The sequence below is a fragment of the Anser brachyrhynchus genome (assembly GCF_964034855.1).
Source record: "Anser brachyrhynchus genome assembly, chromosome: 1".
In the NCBI taxonomy this organism is placed as follows: domain Eukaryota; kingdom Metazoa; phylum Chordata; class Aves; order Anseriformes; family Anatidae; genus Anser; species Anser brachyrhynchus.
Window position 1 is genome coordinate 19,097,511 of NC_137694.1, and position 7,258 is coordinate 19,104,768.

Consider the following 7,258-nt stretch of genomic DNA (forward strand, 5'->3'; position numbering starts at 1 on the left):
ATGATCTTGGAGGTCTTTTCCAACCTTAATGATTCTATGATTCTATGAAAGAATCACACAAATAAAATAAAATAAAATAAAATAAAACTTATTTGAACTTATGTCATTCTCTTTTATCCTCTCTTCATACCAAATGTAGTTTTTTTCATTGATTTCCATCAAGTAGGAGTGCATGAATGAATTTTTAGAGCAGAAGAATCAAAGTATATTGTCAAATAGTCTTTTTTGAGCTGGCCATTAAAATAAATAATAATAATATAAAAGAATATATATATATTTTAATTTTACATATACATTAATACTAAAGCGTTGTGACTATATGTTTGGGGTTTAGTTTTATTTTGCTGAGAAGGGATAAGATTTCTGCGAGATGCCTAGGATAAATTCTACATTTAGCTTTCTACTTCAGTGTGAGGTGACAACAGGGAGGGGGACTAACTTGCCTAAACATGGATAGCCCAGCTTTTATGTCCTTTCCTGGCATCCAGAAAAGTAGAAAAGTGTGGGTTTCATGTAAATCCCATGTTTGCCAGCCCTAATAAGATGCCCTTGGGTATCGTAGGGCATGTCAGATTCTCTTGTGCCTATGGTTAGCCAACTGACTCAGATCTTATTATTGTGCAGATAGTGAGTTTAGGGAGGAGAAGTTACTATCTGATGTGAGAATAAACAGAGAAGCAATATTTTCTTTTAAAAGCTTTTCTCATCTCATGATTTGTTGCAAAACATAATGTCTCTCTGAAAAAGAGACAGGGAGGAAGAAATAGTATTGTTCTTTTAATTTATAGGGAGCATTACATCAGATCCAAATAAAAGTGAATTGCTGAATTGTATTAGGTACATATTTCTCCACCAGAAACCATGCAAGTACCTCTTTCTCAGACCTATCAGCATACCTGTGACAAAGGCATTTGCCAGTTATTTATGATAAGGCTGAGTGAGATGGCTGGTAGTCACACATATGTATGTAGAGTAAATACTTCTAATGGTACATAATTTATAAAGTATTATAACAGTCTTGAAAACAACATATCATTCCTCCCTCATACCCCTGATAAAACAGCATGCTTACTTTACCATGAATCAGCCCTAAGGCCAAGTACTGAATATTTCATTTACATTAAAAAAGGTTTTGCAGGGGGGAGAATGGGAGGGATCAATGCAAGACATAAAGAAAAGACAGAAGAGGAGAGGTGGAATCAACAAAGTGAATCGGTGTGAATGTCTTTGGGATAAAGTAAGTAAATCATGGAAACTTAATTCCTACTAGAAGGAAAAAAAAACAACTGTCAAACAAGGTTATAAGTAATAAAAACAAGAGTTTCAGTCTTGAAGAAATTAAGAAGGAGTGTGAAATGAAAAGGATCTTCAAAGGTTATTTCATAAATGTAAGGCAATAGCTAGACAGATTGTCAGTCTTCAGTATTTTTTATTTTATACCTTCCTCGCTTTATTTCCCACTAAATAATAATAATAATAATAATTTGATCTTTTATTTGTGAAAAAGAAAATAAAATCTATGTTTTCAACCTTAAACTAATCCGTTGTTAAAAAGGAAGACAGACAAAACTGGAGATCTGGGCTACCACCCTTTTCTTAGGTATTAAATACAGTTAAAACAGTTCATGCAGGTTACCTTTTTTAGATATGCATATTTTACAACAAGATTAGGTGATTTAGCATCTGTGTTTGAGAGCTGATATACCAAATTAAGGTGTATCACGAGCTGGACATTTACAAGGTGCTATTATAAAAAGATAAAAAAAGATACTGGTGTTGATACATTCCAAGGTCACAATCTTTGAAATAGTTCAGTTATTTATGAAGGCAGACAGCAGAAATATTGGGCTTATTCTGTGTTGCAAACCAGTGATGGTTGTTAATGGAAAAAGTATATCTCTGTATGATTGCATAACAAGCTAGAAAAGAACCCCATGACCTTAAATTAACAGTTAACCCTTAAATTAATCTACTGATACTGATAAATATTTTACCCAATATAAGCTCTTTGACATTAAGGTAGTTGTGGATTATTTGATAGCAATGTACATGCATGGAAAATAAACTTTTTTTTTTTTTTTAAGTAATTTATTATTTAGGTTTATACAGCAGAATGCTAGATAAGAAACTGTGATGGGTTAACCTTGGCTGAGCACCAGACCTCCGCCAAGTTTCTTTCTCACTCCCCTTTCTCAAAAGTACAGAGAATATAAAATGGAGAAAATAAAATGGAAAATCTCATGAGTAAAAATAAGGGCAGGAAGATCACTTGCCAATTACCATCACAGGCAAAACAGACTCATCTTGGGAAGATTAATTGAATTGATTGCAATTAAAAATAGAGTAGGATAGTGAGAAACAAAGATAAAACTAAAAAACCCTCCCCTCCCACCTCTTGGTAGGTTCAACTTCACTACTTGGATCCCAACTCTTCTACCTCTTCCCCCTGCAAAACAGTACAGGTGGAATGAGAAATTGTGGTGAGTTCCGAACATCATCACCGATGCTCCTTTCTATTCATGCTTTTCTCCTGCTCTGGCATGGGATCTTTTCCGTGGGATGCAGTCCTTCAAAAACTGCTTCAAGATAGCTTCTTCTCACAGGTTGTAGTCCTTGAAGACTTGTTCCAGTATGGATCCTTTCTGGTGGGTACAGTCCATCGCCAGGGGTCGGTGTTGGGGCCCATCCTCTTTAATATCTTTATTGATGATTTGGATGAGGTAATTGAGTGTACCCTCAGTAAGTTTGCAGATGACACCAAGCTGGGGGGAAGTGTTGATCTGCCAGGGGGTAGGAAGACCCTGCAGAGGGACATGGACAGGTTGAATTGATGGGCAGAGGCCAATGGGATGAGGTTAGACATAGCTAAGTGCCAGGTCCTGCACTGTGCCCACAACAACCCCATGCAATGCTACAGGCTTGGGGCAGAGTGGCTGGGAAGCTGTACTGAGGAAAAGGATCTGGGGGTGCTGATTGATGCTCTTCTGAACATGAGCCGGCAGTGTGCCCAGGTGGCCAAGAAGGACAACAGCATCCTGGCTTGTATCAGGCATAGTGTACCCAGCAGGACCAGGGAGGTGTTTGTCGCTGTGTACTTTGCTCTGGTGAGGCCACACTTCGAGTACTGTGTTCAGTTTTGATCCCCTCACTTTTCACAGGCTGCACCTTCCTTCAGGGTATGGTCACCTCCTGTGTGCTGCTCTGGCACCTGCAACATCTCATCCACCTCCTTATTCTCTGGCTTTGGTGTCTAAAGAATTGTTTCTCTCAGTATTTACATGGTAAGGGCTTGGCAGCAGGGGGCTGCAGGGGTGGCCTCTGTGAGAACTGTCCAGAAGCGGCCCCATGTTAGATAAGAGCCAGTTCGAGCCAGCTCCAAAAGGGACCTGCCACTAACCAGAGCCAAGTCAATGAGTGATGTTGTTTTTGCCTCTGTGAGAGCAGATTTAAGAAAGGGAAAAAAATGTTGCACAATAACAGCTGGGAGAGAAGAGTGAGAACCAACCTGCAGAGACCCCAAGGTCAGCACAGAAGGAGGGCAGGAGGTGCTCCAGGCATGCAGCACAAGTTCCCCTGTGGCCTGTGGAGAGGCCCCTGGTGGAGCAGGCTGTCCCCCTGCAGCCCATGGGTCCCACATGGAGCAGATCTCCATGCTGCAGCCTGTGGAGGAGCCCCCGGTGGAGCAGGTGGATGTGGCCTGGACGAGGCTGTGGTCCATGGTAGCCCCCGTAGGAGCAGGCCCTGGGCCAGAGCTGCAGCCTGTGGAGAGGAGCCCACGCAGGAGCAGGGGGTCTGGGGGGAGCTGCTGCCTGTGGGGGACCCATGCTTGAGGAGTTTGCTCCTGATGGATGAACCCCATGGTACAGACCCATATTGGAGCAGTTCTTGAAGAGCTGCTGCCTGTGGGCAGTCCATGCAGGATCAGTTCAGGAAGGGCGGCATCCCGTGGGAGGGACTTCATGCTGGAGAAGGGGCAGAGAGTGCTCTTGCAGAGACGAAGCATTAAGCAGTGACCACAACCGCCAGTCCCCCATTCCCCTGCGCTGCTTGGGGGGAGAAGGCACTCAGGGCTCAGCTGCGTCCTCCAGTGGGTCCGTTGGATCCAGCTGAAAATGGCTATGTCCAGCATGGGGACAGCTTGTGTTGTTTTCTGATAGTGGCCACATCTACAGCTCTCCTGCTACCAACACTTCACCACTGCCTTCTATAAAGAAATTTTAATCAGGCATTAGATATGTATATTTCTTAAGTCAATGATTCACATGTACTTCAAACTGTTAGATGTTTGAAAGTGACTAGTAGTGGACTTTCACTGAATTTTTACTCAGGAACAAGGAAGAACTGTTCAAGGATAAGAAAACCAATGACAGCCTTAGAAGCTTCAATCATGAGCCAGTAGATTTTAAAGTCTCGTAGACAAATAATAGGATACAAACCCTGAACTACAAAAAAGATCTGATCTGGTTCAGTGATCTCTGCTTGGAAGTATCCCACGTTAGACAGACCTAAAAGAGCCTTCCACCGCCTCAAAACACAGAATGGTCCATTGTAATGTGCAGCCAGTTGAGCAGGAATAGCAGAAGGCAACATGGATAAACAAGGAATTCCTGACTAAAATCAGAGGCAGAAAGGAAGAGCACAGAAAACAGAAGCAGATATGGAGTACCCAGAGAAATACAGAAACGTAGTTTGAGTATAAAAGACTATGAAGCAATGAAGTGGTGAAGGAATGACACATTACCTACAGCAGAGAAAGATGTGCCTTGTAAGTAAAGTGGATGTACAGACATTCATAGCTCAGATGACATGTATATAAGGTTTCTTAAGGAGCTGGCCAATATCATTGTGTGACTGTTCTCTATCAGCCTTGGAAGGTCATTGTTAACAGGGGAGGTCTTGATGGGTGCAAAAATGTCAAATCCATCTTGTAGAAGAGCAAGAAGGAGGATCCAGGTAACTACAAGATAGGCAGCTTTATTTCAGTCTCTGGGAATATTATGGAGAAAATATTCTTGGATACCGTGACCAGGCCCATGGTGGCTGGGGAGCACCAGAACAAGTTTGCTAAGGGCAAAACAAAGCTGTTTAAGTATAACTTAGCCAACAAGTCAAAGGATGTGATTCTTCCCCTTTATTTGGCACTTTCAAGGTCATGTTTGGGGTACTGTGTCCCTGTATGGGCTCCCCAGTGTGAGAAGGCAGTAACAAACTGGAATGAGTCCAATGGAGGGTTACTGACATGCTTAGGAGTTTAGTGCACATGTTGTACAGGGAGAGGCTCAAAGAAGGTTGACTTTATTCAGCCTTAAGAAGAGAAGATTAGAGGAAAAACTTTTTGTTGTTTTCAAACACTTAACCAGTGTTTAGTTAACATAACCACATTTATTGGAAGTGCAATAACAGGAAAATATGCAATGGCGCAAGTTGCAATGATGGAAATTTAAACTATATATAAAGAAAAAGAAGTCAAAATGGGGGTGATCAAACAATGGGACAGGTGACCAAGAGAAGCTGTGAAATGTCTGTCCTTTGAGATATTTAAAACTTGACTAAACCTGAGCAGCCTTATCTAAGAAACCAGGACCTGCATAAAGTAGACTAAATGATCTTGATTTCATACAAACTTAAATCTGTGACTCTATTGTGAAATTGCATTCAAAAATAATTCTTCAGGATATAGGAGATAGATCAATATTTTTTTACAGTATTGTTATTATATTGAATTTTGCAAGAACTTAGGCATGGTCCTTGCACAGAAGTTATTGTCTGTAGCATAGAACTTTTTACTCTGATAATTTAATTAAATAAATGATAAAAAAAAAAAAGAGGAATGAGGAAATAATAAAGAACATCTGAAAAGTATAAATAGCTCATGATAGAAGACATAAAGAAAGAAGCAAACAACTTATTTTTGTGACTGCACTTTATTATCACATTTAATGTTTTTCTAATGCATAGTACATGGTCCTGCATGGAGCCAGTAGCTGGTCTCAATGATTCTTGTGGGTCCCTTCCAAGTGGGGATATTCCATGATTAATTTTGTTTAAATTGAATTTTGTAATTCACAGTAGAGAATTTTAAACTCTGGTTAGTGCTAAGGGCCAAAAAGAATTTATGTTAATTTCTAGGTTAGTGTGGCTTTATGGATCAGAAAAAAAAAAAAAATCATACTTGTGAACAGAGAAATATTTAATCTTTAAACACACACCATCTAAAAACAGATACCTGTGTATATTATTCATTAATCGTAAAAAGTCTAGGTTGAAATAGACCTTTGTAGCTCATCTGATTCAACCAGCAAGGACTCAGATTTTCCAGGGTCTTAGGACCTTGTCAGGTTGAGTCTTGAATATTTCCAGTGAGACATGTTCCATCACTTCTTCAGGCAGAACATTGTTCATTGTTGTTAATTGTTCTCAAAATCAAGATTTTTCTTCTTACATATGTAATTTCCCCTAAGGCAGCTTTTTCCCATTGCCTCTTGTTCTGTCACCGTGCATCCTTATGAAGATAGTAATCCCATCTTCTCTGGACTTTTAACATAATGGAACAGCATGGTTGAATGTGGTTCCACACTTTCCCCTCACACACGCCCTGTCAGCCCTGAGTCATCTGTTCTCAAGGCTGAATAAACTCAATTCCTCAAAAACTCAAAAAAAAAGAAGTTATTGTTGTTGTTATTATTATTATTATTATTTTCCCATAAGTCAAGCACCACCTCATCATCTTGGTATCCCTCTGATAGACCCTCTACAGTTTTTCCGTACCTCATTTGAACTAGCAGGATCAGAACAGTGGAGTTCAGAACAGGACACTTTTTCTAAGGGTGATATACCAAGTGCTAAATAGTGTAGAATAATCATATCATACAATCCACTGACTACAGTGTTTCTGATGACATCCTGGAAGCTTTCTACAGTCTTTCTGATGACACCCTGGACACCTCTTCTTTGCTGCCAGGCCACACTGCTGGCTTATGTTGAGCTTGCTGTCCCCTAGGACTCCCAGGGACTTTTTAGTGCAGCCAAAAGTCCCTAGCCTGTAATTACTCCCCAGCCATCAGTCCTTAGCCTGTAATTACAGAGTTCGTAATGTTTCTGTTCTGGGTACAGGATTTCACATCTATTTTTGTTAAACATCATGCAGTTCTTGCTGGCCAATCTTCCTGCCTGCTGAGATCATCCTGAAAGGGTGGCTCTTCCCCCCAGCCTTATCTACATCTCTTCCCAGTTTCATGTCATCCACAACTATGGTGAG

General features: G+C 40.5%; 1 long non-coding RNA gene across 5 annotated transcripts in view; it reads left to right on the forward strand.

The window, feature by feature from the left end:
* Positions 1-7,258, forward strand: part of LOC308181553 — a 114,348-nt gene that overhangs the window by 17,039 nt on the left and 90,051 nt on the right. The gene's annotated exons all lie outside the window — the stretch shown is intronic.